This window comes from Rhinoderma darwinii, chromosome 1 (genome assembly GCF_050947455.1).
Source record: "Rhinoderma darwinii isolate aRhiDar2 chromosome 1, aRhiDar2.hap1, whole genome shotgun sequence".
NCBI classification, from domain to species: Eukaryota; Metazoa; Chordata; class Amphibia; order Anura; family Rhinodermatidae; genus Rhinoderma; species Rhinoderma darwinii.
Window position 1 is genome coordinate 311,172,603 of NC_134687.1, and position 24,366 is coordinate 311,196,968.

Here is a 24,366-nt window from a genome sequence, read left to right on the forward strand (position 1 = left end):
TCCAGGGGAAGTTCCCCAAACTGGCAAGAAGGGAAAAAGTCAAAAGAGGTGCAAAGTCTGCTATAAGAGGGGGATAAGGGAGGACACAATATATCAATGTGACACGTGTCCCGAATAACCAGAGCTCTGTATAAAAGTGTTTTAAAATTTATCATACATCCCTTGGTTTATAATTTACCCCAATTTTACTTACCCTGATGCACTCCGCACAGCTTATCCCCCCTCGTCTTTCCCCTCTGGGCCCTGCTGTGTGTCCAGGCAGCTGATAACAGCCACATGTAGGGTATTGCCATACCCGGGAGAACCCACATTACAGTTTATGGGGTGTAGGTCTCCGGTCAAAATGGTCACTACACCTCTAGATGAATGCCTTAAGGGTGTAGTTTTTAAAACGGGGTCACTTCTTGCGGGTTTCAACTGTACTGGTACCTCATGGGCTTCTGCATACATGACTTCGCACTAGAAAATCCCGAGTAGGCCAAATGGTGGTCCTTTCCTTCTGAGCCCTCCCATGGGCCCAAACGGCAGTTTATCACAACAAATGGGGTATTGCGGCACTCAGAACAAATTGCGCAACAGAATGGGGTATTTTGTTTCTTGTGAAAATAAGAAATTTTCAGCCAAAACTACATATTATTTGACAAAAATAATTTTGTTTTCATTCCCAGCCCAATTCAAATAAGTTCTGTGAAGAAACTATGGGGTCTAAATGGTCACATTACCCATAAATGAATTCCTTGAGGGGTGTAGTTTCCAAAATGGGGTCACTTCTGGTGGGTTTCCATTGCTTTGATACCTCTGGAGCTCTGCAAATGCGACATGGCACCCGAAAACCAATCCAGCAAAATCTGTACTCCAAAGAACACACAGCGCTCCTTCCCTTCTGAGGCCTCCCATGGGCCCAAACGGCAGTTTATCACCACAAATGGGGTATTGCCGCACTCAGGACAAATTGGGCAACAAAATGGAGTATTTTATTTCTTGTGAAAATAAGAATTTTTGAGCAAAAATGACATATTATTGGAAAAAATATATATTTTTTAAATTCCCAGCCCAATTCAAATAAGTTCTGTGATGAAACTATGGGGTCTAAATGGTCACATTACCCATAAATGAATTCCTTGAGGGGTGTAGTTTCCAAAATGGGGTCACTTCTGGTGGGTTTCCATTGCTTTGATACCTCTGGGGCTCTGCAAATGCGACATGGCACACGAAAACCAAACCAGCAAAATCTGTACTCCAAAGAACACACAGCGCTCCTTCCCTTCTGAGGCCTCCCATGGGCCCAAACGGTAGTTTATTGCCACAAATGGGGTATTGATGCACTCAGGAGAAATTGGGCAACAAAATTGAGTATTTTGTTCCCTGTGAAAATAAGAAATTTTGGTAAAAAATTACATCTTATTGGAAAAAATGTCATTTTTTTAATGTCACAGCCCAATTGAAATAGGTGCTGTGAAAAAACTGTGCGGTCAAAATGCTAACAACAACCATAAATGAATTCCTTGAGGGGTGTAGTTTCCAAAATGGGGTCACTTTTGGTGGGTTTCCATTGCTTTGATACCTCTGAGGCTCTGCAAATGCGACATGGCACCCGAAAACCAATCCAACAAAATCTGGACTCCAACAAACATATAGCGCTCCTTTCCTTCTGAGCCCTCCCATGGGCCCAAACGGCAGTTTATCACCACAAATGGGGTACTGCCACACTAAGGACAAATTGGGCAACAAAATTGGGTATTTTGTTCCCTGTGAAAATAAGAAATTTTGATCACAAATGACATTTTATTGGAAAAAATGACATTTTTTTCATTTCAGAGCCCAATTCAAATACGTGCTGTGAAAAAAATGTGCGGTCAAAATGGTAACAACAACCCTAAATGAATTCCTTGAGGGGTGTAGTTTCCAAAATGGGGTCACTATTGGGGGATTCCTACTGTTTTGACACCTCAACACCTCTTCAAACCTGGCATGCTGCCTAAAATATATTCTAATAAAAAAGAGGACTCAAAATGCACTAGGTGCTTCTTTGCTTCTAGGGCTTGTCTTTTAGTCCACGAGCGCAGTAGGGCCACATGTGGGACATTTCTAAAAACTGCAGAATCTGGACAATACATATTTAGTAGTGTTTCTCTGGTAAAACCTTCTGTGTTACAGAAAAAAAAATTAATAAAATTGAAATTCAGCAAGAAAAATGAAATTTGCAAATTTCACCTCCACTTTGCTTTAATTCCTGTGAAATGCCTGAAGGGTTAAAAAACTTTATAACTGCTGTTTTGAATACTTTGAGGGGTCTAGTTTTTAAAATGGGGTGTTTTATCAGGGTTTCTAATACATAGGCCCCACAAAGCGACTTCAGAACTCAAGAGGTACCTTAAAAAAAAGGCTTTTGAAATTTTCTTAAAAATATGAGAAATTGCTGTTTATGTTCTAAGCCTTGTAACGTCCAAGAAAAATAAAAGAATGTTCAAAAAACGATGCCAATCTAAAGTAGACATATGGGAAATGTGAACTAGTAACTATTTTGGGTGGTATAACCGTCTGTTTTACAAGCAGATGCATTTAAATTCTGAAAAATGCAATTTTTTCAAAATTTTCTCTAAATTTTGCAATTTTTCACCAATAAACACTGAATATATCGACCAAATTTTACCACGAACATGAAGCCCAATGTGTCACGAGAAAACAATCTCTGAATCGCTTGGGTAGGTTTAAGCATTCCGACGTTATTACCACATAAAGTGAAATATGTCAGATTTGAAAAATGGGCTCTGAGCCTTAAGGCCAAAACTAGGCTGCGTCCTTAAGGGGTTAACCCCTTAATGACCAGCCTATTTTAAACCTTAATGACCAAGCCATTTTTTACGTTTTTCCATCGTCGCATTCCAAGAGCTATAACCTTTTTATTTTTGCATCGACATAGCTGTATAAGATCTTGTTTTTTGCGGGACAAGTCGTATTTTTTTAATAGCACCATTTTGGGGGACATATTATTAATTGATTAACTTTTTTTTGGGGGGGGGGGGGAATAGAAAAAAAACTGAAATTCCGCCACACTTTTTCGCGTCTTAAATCAACGCCGTTTACCGTGTGGTATAAATAACACAATAACTTTATTCAGCTGGTTGTTACGATTGCAACGATACCAAATTTGTATCGTTTTTGTATGTTTTACTACTTTTACACAGTAAAAACGTATTTTTTTCAAAATTATTTGTTTTTGTGTCTCCATATTTGAAGAGCTGTAACGTTTTTATTTTTTCGCCGATGCGGTTGTATGAGGGCTTTTTTTTGCGGGAAGACTTGTAGTTTTTATTGGTACCATTTTGGAGTAGATGCAACTTTTTGATCACTTTTTATCAAATTTTTTAAAGTCAGGATTCACAGAAAACAGCAATTTTTCCATAGTTTTTTATTACATTTTTTACGGCGTTCATCGTGCAGGTTAAATAATGTAATAGATTTATAGTCGGGGTCGTTACGGACGCGGCGATACCAAATATGTGTAACTTTTTTACTTTATTTTGGTTTTTTAATAGTAAAGCATTTTGTGAGGGGAAAAGGCGGGTTTTTCATTTTTTTTCACATTTTTTTTTTTTTATTAACTTCATTAAACTTTTTTTTACTTTTTTACTAGTCCCACTAGGGGACTTTAATATGCGATTCTCCGATCGCTATTATAATACACTGCAATACTTTTGTATTGCAGTGTATTACTGCCTGTCCGTTTAAAACTGACAGGCATCTGCTAGGTCAGGGGTCTCAAGCACGCGGGCTGCATGCGGCCCCTGGGGCTGTCATCTGCGGCCCGCGCACACAGAGACGCTAGTATCGGCTCTGCTCCGAGACTCTGGAATTCCTTGACATCGCTGTCCACATATGGACAGTGTGTCAGGGTCTTCCCCAGAGCGGTATCCCGGGCAGAGCGCTAGTATAGGCTCTGCTCCAGGCCTCTGTGGAATTCCCTGGCATCGCTGCCCATATATGGACAGTGTGTCAGGGTCTTCCCCAGAGCGCAGTCCCGGGCAGAGCGCTAGTATAGGCTCTGCTCCGGGACTCTGTGGAATTCCCTGAAATCGCTGCCCATATATGGACAGTGTGTCAGGGTCTTCCCCAGAGCGGAGTCCCGGGCAGAGCGCTAGTATACGCTCTGCTCTGGGGAAGCCTCTGACATCGCTGTCCATACATCAACAATTATGTCAGGGGCTTCCCCAGAGCAGGCATCCCAGTGATGTCAGGAGCACAGCTGGAGTCCCAGGAAGAGCCTACTAGCGCTCTGCCCGGGACTCCAGCTCTGGGGTTGCCCCTGACATCTTTGTCCATATATGGACAGTGATGTCAGGAGCAGAGCTGGAATCCCAGGCTGCACTCACAACTCTACTATTATATCATGTACTTTACTCCAGTCACATCCAGAGCTGCAGTCACCACTCTACTGTAACATGTTATACTCCAGTCACATCCAGAGCTGCACTCACAACTCTACTGTAACATCATGTACTATACTCCAGAGACATCCACAGCTACACTCACAACTCTACTACAAGATCAGTAGATGCAGATGCAAACATCTTGTCTTATACTCCAAACAAATCCAGAGCTCCAGTCACAACTCTACTATTATATTTTGTGCTATACTCCAGTCACATCCAGAGCTGCAGTCACAACTCTACTGTAACATGTTATACTCCAGTCACATCCAGAGCTGCACTCACAACTCTACTGTAACATCATGTACTATACTCCAGAGACATCCACAGCTACACTCACAACTCTACTACAAGATCAGTAGATGCAGATGCAAACATCTTGTCTTATACTCCAAACAAATCCAGAGCTCCAGTCACAACTCTACTATTATATTTTGTGCTATACTCCAGTCACATCCAGAGCTGCAGTCACAACTCTACTGTAACATCATGTCTTATACTCCAGCCACATCCAGAGCTGCAGTCATAACTCTACTATTATATTTTGTGCTATACTCCAGTCACATCCAGAGCTGCAGTCACAACTCTACAGTAACATCATGTCCTATACTCTAATTCCAGAACCAGGCATAAGCAAGTGATTGGCGACAAGGAAGGTGTTCCAGAGTGAATGAAGTCTCTCTAACACTCAAGGACAAACCTTCCCTGCTTATTGTATAATATTTCGCTACACCCTTGCCAGTAGGTAACAATCTATCCAGATCCTACGCGTTTCAGCACCCCAGTCAAAGTGATGCCTCATCAGGGATTCCTAGATAATGATTCTTATTGTATTGTTAAAATTCAAACACTGGATAGCACTGTTCATGTGCTGATTTTAGCCTCCAGACGCGTGTACGGCTCTGATACACTGACCGCACACGCGCCCGGGAAGCTGCAGGCTTATACGGTTGAGAGCCCGCCCTCTTCAAGTCGTCACCGGAGCAGACCGCCAATCCGCATGAAACACGACACATTGTGACGTGCCGGAGGCGGCGCCCCACGGTCCTGACAACCAATGAGGGTACCTGGACGACCAACGCGTCCATGGTTACTAGGGGACGCTAAACGCGGCTCCTGTACTACCCATCAACATCAAGCAACAAAATGGATAGTGAACGAGTGTCCCTCCTATCGCACATAACACCGTCCCCAAACAAGCGGGGCAGTGTGGAGTAGAGGGAGATGTATTGTATCACGGGAGCCGTCAAAAAGACTGACTCCCAGTGATTACATCGTTGCCTAGCAACTTACCGTCACCTTACTAGCCAGGGGTCTCATCTCAGATGAATATGGGCATAGCCCATTATATCGCCCATTGGGAAGGAGGCCAAGAAACGAACACGGACCGCAAGCACCACGCACAGAGGTCCTGTACGGGTCCCCTCCCAAATAGGGAAGGAAGGGCTCCCGGCGGAGCAGTACTCCTATCCAAAGCTGATCCCCACTAGAACTAGTACAGTACGCATCTCCCATGGGATGCACAATACATGTCAATATGCAGTGCTTCCAGGGAGGTATAGGGGTCAGCACATGGATATATAGCCAGCCATACGATCACGATAAAAATCGCAATATAAAACGCATGGTGTGACCAGAGGACAGGATACACAATACATGTCAATGTGCAGTATTCCCAGGGAAGTCTTGCGGTCAGCCCAAGGATATGTAGCCAGCAATACAAATCACGATCAAAATCGCAATCTGTCGCAATATAAAACGCACAGTGTGACTAGAGAAAACAGGAATAGGAGATTTGCTCATTAAGGCCATGGGGATTTATGGTCTGCATCCTAAATATCCATTCTGCCTCTTTTTGTAATATTTTCTTGTCCAGATCCCCACCTCTCAGGAGGGGTCTGACATGTTCGATTCCCTGAAAACCAAGAGCAGTTACATCCCCATCGTGGCAGGACCACACATGTCTTGATACCGGGGTGTCCACCTTCCTTCTGACATCCCCAATGTGGTCACGGATCCTTCTCCTGAACTCCCTTCTCGTTTTACCCACGTATTGTAGGCCACATCTACAAGTGATCATATAAACAACACCTTTTGTTTTACAGTTAATATATGACCTGTTGTCGAATGTTTTTCCAGTTTTAGTGCTCGTAAGGTTCCTGCTGCATATAATGGACACACATGCTTTGCATGTTCCGCATCTGTACGTCCCTTTTAGACTATTATCCAGCCAGGTACTGCACTGTGCCTGTGGTTGTAGGTGGCTATGAACCAATCGATCCCTAAGGTTACGTCCCCTCCTATATGTAATCAGCGGGGAGTCCCCTACCAGATCCCCCACATCGGGGTCTGCCTTGAGGATGCCCCAGAATCGTTTGAGGACTTCCCTCACCTCTCTACTGGCAGAGTCAAAAGTGCCTATAACTCTGATTGACTCTTCCTCCATTTTCTTCGGTTTGGGGTTCAGGAGATCGTTTCTGTTACAACCCAGGGCATTTTTATATGCCCCTCTCAACACATCCCTGGGGTATCCCCTGTGTCTGAATCTGTTCTCAAGGTCACGTGCAGATACCCTAAAATCCGAGATGGTAGAGCAGTTTCTACGTGCCCTAAGATATTGGCCCTTCGGTATTCCTTTCTTCAGGCTCATTGGGTGCCAGCTTTCCCAGCGCAGTAAACTATTAGTTGCAGTCTCCTTGCGGTACATATTCGTCTGTAGCATCCCTGTGTCTGTTTTGGAGATCATAATGTCCAGGAATGTAATTTTGGTGTCTTGGATTTCAGATGTAAAAAAGAGACCCAATTTGTTGGCATTTAATATCTCCACAAACTCCTGAAAATCCCCCCTGGTCCCTGTCCACAAAATAAAGACGTCGTCTATAAATCTAATCCAGAGTAAAATAAATGCTGACCATTTGTCCATCAGGTCACTGAACACAATCTCTTTTTCCCACCACCCCAGATAAAGGTTGGCAAACGTGGGAGCACAAGGGCTACCCATGGCCACTCCTCTGAGCTGGTGGTAAATCTTCTGATCGAATAGAAAGATCACCCCCATCGATGTTTTTGTGAAAGTGGTGGAGGACCAGCTAAAACTGATTAACCAAAGAGAACATTGTTCTAATATTTCTAGCAATGAGATGGCGGGTCTACTATCTCTAGAAAGGGATGACAACATCATCATAAAGCCCTCTGACAAAGGGGGGAATATAGTGGTGATGAATCGATCGCAATACAGGAGGATGTGTCATGACATCCTTGATGATCGCAATTGTTATGGGGTACTTACTAGCAATCCTACTGCCATCTTTAAAGAGAAACTAAAGAATATCCTTGGTCCAGCGAAATCGGGCAATCTCATAAATGACAGGGAAATTAACTTTATACTGAAGGAGTACCCACAAACGGCAACATTTTAAACAGATTCAGACACAGGGGATACCCCAGGGATGTGTTGAGAGGGGCATATCAAAATGCCCTGGGTTGTAACAGAAACGATCTCCTGAACCCCAAACCGAAGATAATGGAGGAAGAGTCAATCAGAGTTATAGGCACTTTTGACTCTGCCAGCAGAGAGGTGAGGGAAGTCCTCAAACGTTTCTGGGGCATCCTCAAGGCAGACCCCGATGTGGGGGATCTGGTAGGGGACTCCCCGCTGATTACATATAGGAGGGGACGTAACCTTAGGGATCGATTGGTTCATAGCCACCTACAACCACAGGCACAGTGCAGTACCTGGCTGGATAATAGTCTAAAAGGGACATACAGATGTGGAACATGCAAAGCATGTGTGTCCATTATATGCAGCAGGAACTTTACGAGCACTAAAACTGGAAAAACATTCGACAACAGGTCATATATTAACTGTAAAACAAAAGGTGTTGTTTATATGATCACTTGTAGATGTGGCCTACAATACGTGGGTAAAATGAGAAGGGAGTTCAGGAGAAGGATCCGTGACCACATTGGGGATGTCAGAAGGAAGGTGGACACCCTGGTATCAAGACATGTGTGGTCCTGCCACGATGGGGATGTAACTGCTCTTGGTTTTCAGGGAATCGAACATGTCAGACCCCTCCTGAGAGGTGGGGATCTGGACAAGAAAATATTACAAAAAGAGGCAGAATGGATATTTAGGATGCAGACCATAAATCCCCATGGCCTTAATGAGCAAATCTCCTATTCCTGTTTTCTCTAGTCACACTGTGCGTTTTATATTGCGACAGATTGCGATTTTGATCGTGATTTGTATTGCTGGCTACATATCCTTGGGCTGACCCCAAGACTTCCCTGGGAATACTGCACATTGACATGTATTGTGTATCCTGTCCTCTGGTCACACCATGCGTTTTATATTGCGATTTTTATCGTGATCGTATGGCTGGCTATATATCCATGTGCTGACCCCTATACCTCCCTGGAAGCACTGCATATTGACATGTATTGTGCATCCCATGGGAGATGCGTACTGTACTAGTTCTAGTGGGGATCAGCTTTGGATAGGAGTACTGCTCCGCCGGGAGCCCTTCCTTCCCTATTTGGGAGGGGACCCGTACAGGACCTCTGTGCGTGGTGCTTGCGGTCCGTGTTCGTTTCTTGGCCTCCTTCCCAATGGGCGATATAATGGGCTATGCCCATATTCATCTGAGATGAGACCCCTGGCTAGTAAGGTGACGGTAAGTTGCTAGGCAACGATGTAATCACTGGGAGTCAGTCTTTTTGACGGCTCCCGTGATACAATACATCTCCCTCTACTCCACACTGCCCCGCTTGTTTGGGGACGGTGTTATGTTCGATAGGAGGGACACTCGTTCACTATCCATTTTGTTGCTTGATGTTGATGGGTAGTACAGGAGCCGCGTTTAGCGTCCCCTAGTAACCATGGACGCGTTGGTCGTCCAGGTACCCTCATTGGTTGTCAGGACCGTGGGGCGCCGCCTCCAGCACGTCACAATGTGTCGTGTTTCATGCGGATTGGCGGTCTGCTCCGGTGACGACTTGAAGAGGGCGGGCTCTCAACCGTATAAGCCTGCAGCTTCCCGGGCGCGTGTGCGGTCAGTGTATCAGAGCCATACACGCGTCTGGAGGCTAAAATCAGCACATGAACAGTGCTATCCAGTGTTTGAATTTTAACAATACAATAAGAATCATTATCTAGGAATCCCTGATGAGGCATCACTTTGACTGTGGTGCTGAAACGCGTAGGATCTGGATAGATTGTTACCTACTGGCAAGGGTGTAGCGAAATATTATACAATAAGCAGGGAAGGTTTGTCCTTGAGTGTTAGAGAGACTTCATTCACTCTGGAACACCTTCCTTGTCGCCAATCACTTGCTTATGCCTGGTTCTGGAATTAGTGGCTGGTTGAGCCATACTTTTTAATCAATATAATAAGAAACAATTTCTTAATCGTTCTTTCAGGCGGTGAATCCAATTTAACATTTTTGAACGACACTTGGTATCAAATATACAGTGAATCATGTCCTATACTCCAGTCACATCCAGTGCTGCAGTCACAACTGTACTGTAACATCATGTCTTATACTCGAGCCACATCCAGTGCTGCAGTCACAACTGTACTGTAACATCAGGTCCCATACTCCAAACAAATCCAGAGCTCCAGTCACAACTCTACTGTAACATCATGTCTTATACTCGAGCCACATCCAGTGCTGCAGTCACAACTGTACTGTAACATCAGGTCCCATACTCCAAACAAATCCAGAGCTGCAGTCACAACTCTACTGTAGCTCGAGTGCTAGAAGCGGCTCTGCTCCGGGACTCCAGCTTTGGGCAAGACCCTGACATCACTGTGTTAGCATCTGCGGAGGGCACTGTGGCAGCATCTGCGGAGGGCACTGTGGCAGCATATGCGGAGGGCACTGTGGCAGCATCTACAGAGGGCACTGTGGCAGCATATGCGGAGGGCACTGTGGCAGCATCTACAGAGGGCACTGTGGCAGCATCTGCGGAGGGCACTGTGGCAGCATCTATGGAGGACACTGTGGCAGCATCTACAGAGGGCACTGTGGCAGCATCTGCAGAGGGCACTGTGGCCTTATCTAGGGGTGTGTTGCATTATCTACAGAGGGCACTGTGCCACCATATTGATGATGTGGGGGGAGTGTCAGGTAGGAGATTAAAGAGTTTGACATGAGCTTCAAGGTCTACTGATTTAAATGTGTGTACTGGAATCAGGCCAGGGGATGGGTTAATTTGATTTCATAAAGGAGTGTTATTAATGTGTATTGGGACTGAAATATTATACTTGGTAGAAGGAGTCAAAACACAAGGATTATTAGCTTTGACTTTAAGAGGTACGGATGTGGTCTTAATCACTTCTGGTACAAGACCTCTATTTTTATAAAAAGTGCTCTTTTTAATATGTGCTTGTGTATTTTTTTCAATAGAGATGTGTCTGGGATCAGAAAGTGTTTCAGAAATCTGGGAGGATTTAACAGATCTCCAATCCCCTGATGGGTTAGATTGATAATCTAATCTGTCCCTTTTCAGTTTTCTTATCTTTTTAGTGCTAAATTCCCTTTCAAAAGTGTTCAATCTATTTTTAGTGAAGATCTCAAGATTAGTAAAATCTGGATGTTCCTGAAAATCGTGTAATTGTTCACTAATTTGGACTATATTAGAGGTCAACGAACTACAAGTTGTTAATCTTTTTGTGAGTAATAATTTAAGAAAACCCATAGAGCAATCTTTTGTGTAATCAAACCAATTACAACTAAATTGTAAATCATTAGTATTAAACAATATTCTGAGACCCCTTGGTGAAATATTCTCACTGATATATAGTTCCAAAAATCGACAGTCGATAATCTGAAAAGCTTCTTCCTTTAGATTGTTCTCAAGTGAAAGATATAAATTAGTAATTTCCTTAGTTTTTTCAAACGTGAAATCTTTACTCACTGTTGTAGACAAATCATCCGGAATGTCCATGCTAATGGATTTTGAAATTAAAAGATCCCGAGAACGTATCCTCTCTGAGATGAAATCCAGCATGGTTGAGACGCAGTAATTCGAATCACAATATAATACTCTATATACGAAATTCTCCAACATGCCGTATGGATTGAAGCACTGGATCAATATGTATAGGCAGCCAGTGTCCGAAGGAATCCCGGATAAAAATTCAAAAGTCACTGAAAGAATTCCCTCGATGTTGGGAACTGTAAATCTATAGGCAGATAATACTACAGCCCGATTGGAGATACTAAACAAAGAGAAAAGAACAAAACACGACGCCACATAGTGTAGATTACCCACGGGTAAATGCAAAAAGGTAAAGATTAAAATCTGCTCACCTAGAGCGGTTAGGGTTGAGCGCAGTTTTTGAATCATGTTTAGATGTTGGTCTCTTGCGAGCAAAATAGAATTATGAGTGTTATGAATTTACTTTATAATTGATGTACTAAATTATTATATATATTATTCGTTTTTAAACAATGATACAGTATAACTTTTTTTTATATATTTTCATGTTTTATCAATGTTCTTAGCGTGCGCGATTTTTATTTATAACTTTTGTGCAATATCTTTTATTGTAAGTAAAAAAATTCCTTGAATGTTCAACTTACTAATAATTAATGTTATTGTTTTTATCATATTATATGCTGTATGTATTGGTTCTGTGTTTTTAGCTATATTACATGTGCGTCTTTTGTTTTCGGAGTTCCCCCGCCCCTTGTTCCCTCCCCGTTTTCTTCTCATTGATTGCTCTTTCCTGTCGACACATATATATATATACATATAAGATGTCATGTTGTTACCATATGTTTTAGGCCTGATGAAGACGAATGTCCTGCGTCGAAACGCGTAGCCCTTATTAAATCAAGTTCTTCTTTAACAGCAGAGCCTAGTATATTTGGTCCATTTTTTTCCTATTTGAATCCTATACCTGGCGGTAAATTTCCATTTACCGGTTTGGACCTGGGCAGCAGCTTTATCTCTGAGTTCTCAATACAACCTACACACACTCTGAGTGTGTCTGCCTTAAACACATCCTTTGCAGTAATTAATACTTCGTAGGCTCATTATTTTGTTGCTTTTTCACCAGCGTTGTGCCTGCTTTGCACAACCCCTCTAGATGAGCATATTTTAATCTTTACCCACGGGTAAATGCAAAAAGGTAATCTACACTATGTGGCGCCGTGTTTTGTTCTTTTCTCGTTGTTTAGTAAGCAAATAATATGGGAAGACAGAGAATGGAAAAACGTTTCAATAGAAATGGAAAAATTTGCTACACTGCCACCAACTAAATGAAGTATACCGTATACGTGACAAATTTGACAGAACTGGATCCATTTGTAATGCACCAGCAAGTGGTCGACTAGTGAGTGTTACTACTGATGAAAGTCAATTGTTAGTGGCACGGGCATTTACTCAAAAATCTAACAAGATAGCTTCTAAAGAGTTGGACATTTCCCATAAATCTTTGGGCCATCTAATGCTACGCTTAGGGCTAAAACTGTATCGGCCAAGATTAATCCATGGATTATTAGAGGACTATTCGGATCGGCGTTTACAATTTTGTGAGGCAATTTTGAATGAAGAAACACAATGAGATGGCATGACTGGCCTAAGTAGAGTCATGTGCTAATTAACCTTTTACTCCCCTTCTTCCGCCCCCTTCCCAATAAAGACACGTGACAACCGAGGTTGGATGTGAAATGGCCACAGCAGCCGTTTATTAATTGACATTATTTTGAAATGCAATTTAATCCGAAACATTCGGATAACACCTTTAGGAATTCGACCAGAGAATTACTACTATAATTCACATGACCCAACATGGGTCAGAATCATAAATAACAATCAACATTTCTTAACTAAACTACTAAATGCCTCGAAGTATGCGCAAGAAAGAGAGCACCCCATTGGAAGACACCTATCGACATAAAACCCCCCCGTTCAGCGTTTGCAGGTAAGTAGCTACATCGACTTACCTGCAAACGCCGATGCTGCTGCAGAATCAAATGTAGCCTCTGGTGCCGATGTGTCCTCGCTCGTCCGACACGATGCAGGACCTGGGGCAGGAAGTGAGTGACGTCACAGCGTGATTTCTCGAGAACACGCTGTGTGTCTGTGCACTGCCAGAAGCTGGGCGTTATGAAGAGAAGTGGATGATGCTGATTCGTCAGCATCATACACTTCTATTCACAACACCCAGCTAGTAAAAGAAGTAAAAACGCCCAGATGTACACACACAATACACGCCCAGTTGTACTTTAACTTTAAAAACGCCCAGTTGTACTTTAGAAAGCCTCATTTGCATAAATATAAAAATGGTCATAACTTGGCCAAAAATGCTCGTTTAAAAAAAAAACAAAAACGTTACTCTTATCTACATTGCAGCGCCGATCTGCTGCAATAGGAGATAGGGGTTGCAAAATCTGGTGACAGAGCCTCTTTAAGCCCTCCGTGCTGCCGTCCAGCCTGCTCTTTATTAGAAATATAACGGTCCGATGAAGCCAACTTCAACCTTTCAGGTGCTGATAATAGGCACAACTGTGTTTATTACTCAACAGAAAAACCCCTTGCAACAATTGAACAGTTGAATCAACCTGGGGTTACAGTTTGGGTGGCCCTTTCATGTAAAGGGGTGATTAGACCTATCTTCTACAATACAACAGTTAACTCAGACCTGTACCTTAGCATGCTTCAAGAAAATGTAACAACACAATTGCAGTTGGAGAATGAAAATGAAGACTTCTATTTTCAGCAAGATGGAGCCCCTCCTCACTATGCTTTAGCGGTGCATCATTTTCTTGACAAAAATTCCTGTTGGCTGCATGCACGCTCACTCCCGGCCTCGAAGGGCCAGTCTGTGCACCTGTCTAAAGTTTCCCAATCAACCCAGCAACACCCTGGACTTTAAAAAGGGCTCTGCCATTCCTCTCCTTGCCTGAGAGTTGTTAGTCTTCCTGTGTTCGTCTATGCAAATGGTCCCTTAATTGTATCCTGCTCCCAGTGTTCCTGCATCCTCATGCTGTGTTTCGTTCCTGAGCCTAAGCCCATTGTTGGAGTCGTGTGTGCCTCATCTGCCACGTCTGGTATCATCTGCCACGTCAAGCATCACCTGTGCCACGAGTCTGCTACTTCGAGCATCTGCCTGTACATCCTCCCAGGTATTCTTGTCCGAGAGACTGTTGTTGACTATTGTTTGGCCAGCTGCTTCTCTGATATGGCAGAGCGGTCTAGTGGATCCACATACCCCACAGCCATGACAGGCCCCCTGGAATTATCTGCAGCTTCAGCTGCTACGTGAGATGAAACTTCATCCCAGGAGGCCGGACTGAATGAAGAAGCACAGAATTCTGGGTAAGTATAATATAATAACATCTGCTATTTATTGTGGGGTTTACCTCCCCATTGGATTTAATGGGGAAAACCCTCAATAAAAAGCAGTGATTACGCAAATACTTATGACATGCTGCGAAATAAAGGACCGCACTGCAGGTCAATTTCTGAGCGTTTTTTTCCACTTATCATTTACGCAGCGTGTGGTTTAGATTTGTTCAAATCTCATCCACTCAATGAAATACGTTGCAGAAAATCCGTAGTATTTACGCTATGTGAACACGGCCAGTAGGTGGGGGCCCCCCGCTACAGATCTTGTCCTGGGGCCCAGTTACTTTAAGCTACATCTCTGATCCATATCATCCCCCCACATAGTGATGTGTAGAGAACTCATAATGCTATATTACCTACAAGTAGATTGGAGTCATGTACTACTCAGTATATAAAAAAAATATATAAATTCTATATTAGTCATATTTTTATTTTTAAAAAGGCAAAAATGTGGTGCTCAATGATAGATTTCAACACATGCTGCATGGTACGGATGTAGCCATCTTTAACTTGATTCTGATAACTTGCTGCAGCGTGATATCACACAACAAAAGCCATTGAAAAGTAATTGAAAAAGTCAAGATAAGGGATCTAGCCATTGTGCGTTAAAAGTCAAGATAAAGACGGCTACATCTGTATAATAAATCTTGCAATCACGGAGTTGGTAATACATTGTAAAGTGCATATGGTAAATAGTGCTAATACAATAATGTATAAAGTACACAGAGTGAATTGCACTTTTCATACAGGCAGGGTCACACAGGTATTCATATATCTAATGCAGTCATGATATGGACCTCAATACCCTATCCTAACCAGCAATCTACTAAATCAGAATAAGTATGAAAAGTACGTTACCCATAGTAATCAAGTGCTCCGCTCATACACTGTAATGAACCCCAACGCGTGTTTTGTGTTCCCACTTCCTCAGGGTATACCATTCTAAACTTTAGACCATATTTAAATTGTCTGGCAAACACTCATGTGACTCATGTTTAGTCTAACATGTCACCTAATTGCGGCGCATGTGCTGGATCGTTTCTGCGGTAACACGCCCACCCCGTCAGTCAAATGATACAGTGCATGTATCAGGCTTCTGACGTGTCTATGACTTCCTGGTTATCCGCAGTGCATTAAGTGAGGCTGGGATGGCAGAGATGCTATAGCAGCTCTCCTGTGCATGCAGGCTTAAGGCCCTATTCACACTACAGGGTTTCCCGGCCGTGTGGCGGCCGTTCAAAAAGCGTCCGTCACACGGCCGCAGTAGGAACAATAGACCCCAAATGGGGCTATTCACACGACCGATTTTTTGACGGCCTGGTAAACTGGGCCATCAAAAATGGAACATGCCCTATTTTCGGCCGTTCTCCTGGCCGTCCGGCACCGATAGAAGTCTATGGGGCCGGGTAATACACGGCCATCACTCGAATGTGTTCTGAGTGAAGGCCGTGTCTTCTGTCGCTCACTCACTACTACTCTTCCTCAAAGTGCATGTGAGGAGGAGGAGGGTATATTTTTGCTCCCTGTAGGAGCGGAATCCCCAATCCCTAGCCACAGCTTCGGCAACGCTGTGGCCAGGGATTGGGGATTCCGCTCCAGGAGAAGTCCCTGACTTCACTGTCCATATATGGACAGTGAAGTCAGGGACTTTTCCTGGAGCGGTGGCTCTATCTACAGAAAGGTAGGGTGGGTGCCATCTATGGGGGGGGGATTGCTATGTAAAAGGGTCCTGTGTAGAACTACCTATGGGGGGCTGTGTGGCACTACCTAGAGGGGGCTGTGTGGCATTACCTACTTGGGGCTGTGTGCCATTACCTACAGGTGGCTGTGTGGCATTACCTACAGGGGGCTGTGTGGCATTACCTAAAGAGGGCTGTGTGGCGTTACCTACGGAGGGCTGTGTGGCATTACCTACGGGGGGCTGTGTGGCATTACCTACGGGGGGCTGTGTGGCATTACCTAGAGGGGGCTGTGTGGCTTTACCTACAGGGGGCTGTGTGGCATTACCTACAGGGGGCTGTGTGGCATTACCTACAGGGGGCTGTGTGGCACTACTTACAGGGGGGCTGTGTGGCACAACCTACAAGGGGGGTTGTGTGGTACTACCTACAGGGGGTGTGGCAGTATCTACAGAGGGCAGTGTGTTGCATTATCTACAGAGGGAAGTCTATGGCAAAAAATTTACAAATGAAATTCATCCGTTTACAAAAAGGACAGGGAAAAAAAACGGGTCAAAATCGGCAATTAATAACGGAAACACGGCCCGGAACAGAAACGGAATGGATGCAAAACGGCCGAGAAAAAGGGACCAAAACGGCCTGAATAGAGCCTAAAAGTGATTTTGCTCCCAGTGGCAGTATAAGGTAAGCCAACCATTTAATTCAGAGATTCCCGTGCAAGAGACAAAGTGACACATATATTTGGAGAAAATCATTATGACATCGTAGGAATACCAATGATTATGCTACAAAGTTTTGACCAAAACACCTAGTATAATCATGGAAAGTGATAAGTGCATACAAAATAGTATCCATACTAAAGTGACGAGTGCAGTACAGAAAATCAAGCAAAAGGGACTTGGTTAGGCATAACATTTTCAAATATTAAATTAATGTAAAGATATTACTAGTAAAAACAATAACTGTGCAATGTGATTCATCTCATCCATAATTCTAAAATTTCATACATAATTAATATAATTTAAAAAAAAATGAAAAATACATAACAATTAATGTGAAAAAAAATAAATACGCAATTCATTAGAGAAAAAATATGTAATTTAGTGAAAATGTAGAACCCTATAAATGACATTATAAAAAGTAGCACGGAGGAGACATCAGTCTGAATAGGATCATCCGGACTTTTTCACATTATTCCTTGGGATAAAGTCAAGTAGCGTTAACCTTCAATTATAGTGGGTTTTCTCAGTTTGCTTGTATCACTGGGTCTAAAGTGCATCTAAATACAAATTAGCACACAAATGCCTACAAATTAAAATACAGAGATATTTATAAAAATAAAAAAAAGGGGCAAATCTAAGTTTCTTATTCAGACCCTGTTGGTACTTTAGATACAATCACCACATGGGTATCAACCCCATTTGGGGCCCCTTGTGTTGAAGGGATTTTGAGTTTTTGCCACATAATGGCTTTTACCAGTAGGTCTTTCACATTTTTGTTTCTCCTTTCTGTCATTAGCGGAGCCTCAGATAGACTTACCTGCCAATAATGGTTCCCTTTTGAATATTGACCAATGTTTTGTTTAACACGGATCTCATGGTCTCGCATTCATTGTTATAGGTGGAGATAAACTAATTTTATTCTCTCCCTTTTCCCATTTCGATGGTTGTAACAGATCTTTTGTATGCTCGGGCATAAAATCTTGTTTCAAGATCCTTGGCCTGATGTTAAAATTGGGCATCAAATAAGCAAAACCGCTTCATCCAGAGGTGCTGACCAACTGGGATAGCTTTAAAGATGGAATAGATATGTGCTGATGAGGCATGCAATAATTAATTTACTGGTGTGCTTTTTCTATGCACATCTTTTTGTAGTTGTCTTTTCTCATCTACCTTAATCAGCAAATCTAGAAACTCTACATTCTATTGATCATATGTGAATGTAAGTTTGATGTTGAACTGATTTTGGTTTAATAGTGACTAGAATTTCTGTAGGTCCATATCAGATCTCTGCCAAATTAACAGAGGATCATAAATGTATTTCAGCCAACCCTGCACATGGTCCACGGCGTGCGACCAACAGTATTGTGATTGAGACCAGCAATGAATTTTGTATACTAGTCATACTCTGAGCCACCCCAGATGGCCAAAACCTCATCTATGTACTGTGCCCATAGTCCAATTCAATTCTCATATCCAGGCACCTCTCCCCAAAATACATGTCTCCTCCCACCAGAGAAGGAACAGGTTAGCTTACGTTGAGCCCACAGGCTCTCTATTACAGTGCCCCTGAACTGTGGATAGAGTCTGCCATTGAAGAGAAAATAATTTCTGGTAAGGATGAATCTAAGTAGTTGAAGTACTAATTGGCTGTAGGCATGGTAGTGTTGGCCTCATGTGGGAAGAAAAAAATCCACCACCCTAAGGCCATTCTCATGTGGAATGGAGGAGTATTACACCTTAACATTAACCCCTTCCCTCTTTAGCCACTTTTGACCTTCCTGACCGAGCCTCATTTTTCAAATCTGACATGTGTCACTTTATGTGGTAATAACTCCGGAATGCTTTCACCTATCCAAGCGATTCTGAGATTGTTTTCTCGTGACACATTGGACTTTATGTTACTGGCAAAATTTGCTCGATATGTTCAGTATTTAATTGTGAAAAACACCAAAATTTAGCGAAAAATTGCAAAAATTAGCATTTTTCCCAATTTAAATGTATCTGCTTGTAAGACAGGCAGTTATACCACCCAAAATTGTTGCTAATTAACATCACCCATATGTCTACTTTAGATTGGCATCGTTTTTTGAACATCCTTTTATTTTTCTATGACCTCACAAGGCTTAGAACTTTAGCAGCAATTTCTCACATTTTCAAGAAAATTTCAAAAGGCCATTTTTACAGGGGCCAGTTCAGTTGTGAAGTGGCTTTGAGGGCCTTATATATTAGAAACCCCCAAAAAGTCACCCCATTTTAAAAACTTCACCCCTCAAAGTATTCAAAACAGCATTTAGAAAATGTCTTAACCCTTTACACATGTCACAGGAATTAAAGCAATGTAGAGGTGAATTTTACAAATTTCATATTTTTTTGCAGAAATAAATTTTTAGTACAATTTTTTTTATAACACAGAAGGTTTTACCAGAGAAATGCAACTCAATATTTGTTGCCCAGTTTCTGCAGTTTTAGGAAATATCCCACATGTGGCCGTAGCGTGCTACTGGACTGAAGCATCGGCCTCAGAAGCAAAGGAGCACCTGGTGGATTTTGGGGCCTTATTTTTGTTAGAATACATTTTAGGCACCATGTCAGGTTTGAAGGGCTCTTGCGGTGCCAAAACAGTCAAAATCCCCCAAAAGTGACCCCATCTGGGAAACTACACACCTCAAGGAAATTATCTAGGGGTACAGTGAGCATTTTGACCGCACAGCTTTTTTACAGAAATTATTAGAAGTAGGCCGTGAAAATTAAAATCAACATTTCTTCAAAGAAAATGTAGGTTTAGCGATTTTTTTTCTCATTTTCACAAAGACTAAAGGAGAAAAAGCACCGTAAAATTTGTAAAGCAATTTCTCCCGAGTAAAACAATACCCCACATGTGGTAATAACCGGTTGTTTGGAGACACGGCGAGGCTGAGAAGGGAAAGAGCGCTATTTGGCTTTTGGAGCTCAAGTTTAGCAGGAATGGTTTGTGGAGGCCATGTCACATTTACAAAGCCCCTGAGGGGACAAAACAGTGGAAACCCCCCACAGGTGACCCCATTTTGGAAACTACGCCCATTGAGGAAATTATCTAGGGGTATAGTGAGCGTTTTGACCCAACAGGTTTTTTGCATAAATTATTGGAAATAGGCCCTGAAAATGACAATCTAAATTTTTTCAAAGAAAATGTAGGTTTAGCTAATTTTTTCTCATTTCCACAAGGACTGAAGGAGAAAAAGCACCGTAAAATTTGTAAACCAATCTCTCCCGAGTAAAACAATGCCCCACATGTGGTAATAAACCGTTGTTTGGAGACACGGCAGGGCTGAGAAGGGAAAGAGCGCTATTTGGCTTTTGGAGCTCAAGTTTAGCAGGAATGGTTTGCGGAGGCCAGGTCACATTTACGAAGTCCCTGAGGAGACAAAACAGTGTAAACCCCCCACAAGTGACCCCATTTTGGAGACTACACCCATTGAGGAAATTATCTAGGGGTATAGTGAGCTCTTTGACCCCACAGGTTTTTTGCAGAAATTATTGGAAGTAGGCCCTGAAAATAAAAATCAACATTTTTTCAAAGAAAATGTAGGTTTAGCTTATTTTTACTCATTTCCACAAGGACTGAAGGAGAAAAAGCACCACAAAATTTGTAAAGCAATTTCTCCCGAGTAAAACAATGCCCCACATGTGGTAATAAACGGCTGTTTGGAGACACGGCTTGGCTTAGAAGGGAAAGAGCGCTATTTGGCTTTTGGAGATCACATTGAGCAGGAATGGTTTGCGGCGGCCATGTCACATTTGCAAAGCCCCTGAGGGGAAAAAACAATGAAAACGCCAAAAAAGTGACACCATTTAGGAAACTACACCTCTTGAGGAATTCATCTAGGGGCGTAGTGAGCATTTTGACCCCACAGATGTTTCATAGAATTTATTAGAATTGGGCAGTGAAAATAAAAACAATCCTTTTTCTTCAATAAGACGTAGCTTTAGCGCAAATTTTTTCATTTTCGCAACAAATAAAGGAAAAAAAGAACCCAACATTTGTAAAGCAATTTCTACCGAGTACGGCAATACCCCATATGTGGTCATAAACTGCTGTTTGGGCACACGGCAGGGCTCAGAAGGGAAGGACCGCCATTTGGAGTGCAGATGTTTCTGGATTGGTTTCTGGGCGCCTGTGGGCCCAAAACAGTGGAAACCCCCCAGAAGTGACCCCATTTTGGAAACTACACCCCTCAATGCATTTACCTACGGGTGTAGTGAGCATGTTAACCCTGCAGGTGTTTTGTAGAAATTAGTGTGAACTCGATGTTGCAGAGTGAAAATGGGATTTTTTCCACAGATATGTGGACAATATGTGGTGCCCAGCTTGTGCCACCATAACGAGACAGCTCTCTAATTATTATGCTGGGTTTCCTGGTTTTAGAAACACCCTACATGTGGCCCTAATCTCTTGCCTGGACAGTCGACCAGGCTCAGGAGTGAAAGCGTACCATGTAAAATTGAGGCCTAATTTGGCGATTTACAAAGTATTGGTTCACAACTGCAGAGGCTCAGATGTGAAATAATAAAAATAAACCCCTGGGAAGTGACCCCCACTATGGAAACTGCACCCCTCAAGGCATTTATTAAGGGGTGTAGTGAGCATTTTCACCCCACAGATCTTTTCCATAAATGAATGCGCTGTGGATGGTGCAAATTAAAAATTTATATTTTTCCCTAGATATGCCATTCAGTGGCAAATATGTTGTGCCCAGCTTATGCCACTGGAGACACACACCCCAAAAATTGCTAAAAGGGTTCTCCCGGGTATGACGATGCCATATATGTGGAAGGAAACTGCTGTTTGGGCACGCTGTAGGGTTCAGATGGGAGGAAATGCCATTTGGCTTTTGGAGCGTGGATTTTGCTTGGTAGTAGTTTTGTTTGGAGTCTTACTGGTGTTTCCGTTTATAATGTAGGGCATATGTAAGCCGGGCGGAGTATATAAGGGGCATAGTCAGGTGGTATAATAACGGGGTAAAAAAAAACAATAAAATAATCCATAGATGTGTGTTACGCTGTGAAGCAATCCTTTCCGCACAGGCCGGTGTCGCACTGATAAATGGTGTCATTTCTTATCCCCCTTTTGGTCCACACTCCGCGCCTTTGTAGTTTGGGGAATTTTGCTGGGAAAGTGTTGTCCTGGTATAATACGGGCACCGTCGCTTCCAGCGGATATGTTTGGGCCCTCCCTTTCCTGGTTCCCTAATTTTAGGTCCTTGAAAAATCGCCTCTTCAAACAGAAGAAATGTTCCCCTCGGGCACAACTGCATATTTTTTTATTTCCTGACTTATTGGAGCCATAACTAATTTTATTTTTTCATAGACGTAGCGGTATGAGGGCTGGTTTGTTGCGGGACGAGCTGTAGTTATTATTGGTACCATTTTGGGGTACATGCAACTTTTTGATCACCTTTTATCCTATTTTTTGGGATGCCAGGTAAACAAAAAAACGCAATTCTGGCACAGCTTTTTTCGTTTTTTTTTTTATACAGCGTTCACCATGCGTTATAAATTACATGTTAACTTTATTCTGCGGGTCAGTACGATTCCGGCGATACCTAATTTATAGAACTTTTTCATGTTTTACAACTTTTTGCACAATAAAATTACTTTTGTAAAAAGAATGTATTTTTTCTGTCGCCAAGTTGTGAGAACCATAACTTTTTAATTTTTTTGTCGACGGAGGTGTATGAGGGCTTGTTTTTTGCGGGACGAGCTATAGTTTTTATAGGTACCATTTTTGGATACGTGCGACTTTTTGATCACTTTTTATTCTAATATTTGTAGGGCAAAGTGACCAAAAAACAGAAACTCTGGTAACGTTTTTTACGGTTTTTTTTACGCTGTTCACCGCGTGCAATAAATAATATCATATTTTGATACCTCCGGTCGTTACGGTCGTGGCGATACCAAATACATATGGTTTATTATTATTTTTCAATAATAAAGGACTTGATAAGAGTAAAAGGGGGATTGTGTTTTATTTGATTACTTGAAACTTTTACTGTTTTCAAACTTTTATTTTGTGCACTTTTTTTTACACTTTTTTATACTTTTTTTACACTTTTTCTCAAGTCCCACTAGGGGACTTGAAGTTCCAACGGTCAGATTTTTTTTTTTCTAATACATTGCACTACCTATGTAGTGCAATGTATTAGATCTGTCAGTCATTCACTGACAGCAAGCCGATTAGGCTTCGCCTCCCGGCGGGGCCTAAATCGGCTTCCGTAATGGCAGAGCAGGAGACCATTGTGTCTCCTGTTGCCATAACAGCAGTCGCCAGTCCCGATTGCCTGTCAGGGCTGGCGATCTGCTAGTAACCGCTACGATGCAGCAATCGCTTTCGATTGCTGCATCGAAGGGGTTAATGGCAGGGATCGGAGCTAGCTCCGGTTCCTGCCGTTACAGGTGGATGTCAGCTGTACAGTACAGCTGACTTCCACCGCTGATGACGCCGGATCAGCTCCTGACCCGGCGCCATCTTGCCGGCAGCTACGGAAGCCGATCAGGCTCCGCCGCCGGGCGGATCTTGACCGGCTTCGGTGCTAGGCAGACCGGGAGGCCAGTATTAGGCCTCCGGTTGCCATTGCAGCCACCGGAACCCCGGCAATTTCATTACTGGTGTTCCGATGAGCTGCAAACACCTTAAGTGCAGCGATCGCGTTTGAGCGCTGCACTTAAGGGGTTAATGGCGGGGATCGAAGCTAATTTCGGTCCCCGCCGTTACAGCCGGATGTCAGCTGTAAGATACAGCTGAGATCCGGTGATGATGGCACCGGCTCAGCTTCTGAGCCGGTCCCAAACATTTGGCGTACATGTACGGCAAGATGCGGGAAGTCAGTACTTTCCATGACGTACATGTACGGCAAATGTCGGGAAGGGGTTAATGCTGGCCAACCAGGAATCATTGTTTACTGAAATCTCCTCTACACGTTTCAAAAGGTCCATGTTGCCCCTTGTGTATGAGGGGCATACAACAACAAATGGGGCCAGGATATAAACAATTTAGATATCTACATTTTGACATAAACTACACCCTTGTTTACTTTAGGCAAGCTATAGAAAGTAGCTGTCCTTGGATGTGTCAGAAGTAAAAAATTAAACTCATCATCATAAATCCCTTGGCGTACCAGGACGGCACTGTACGT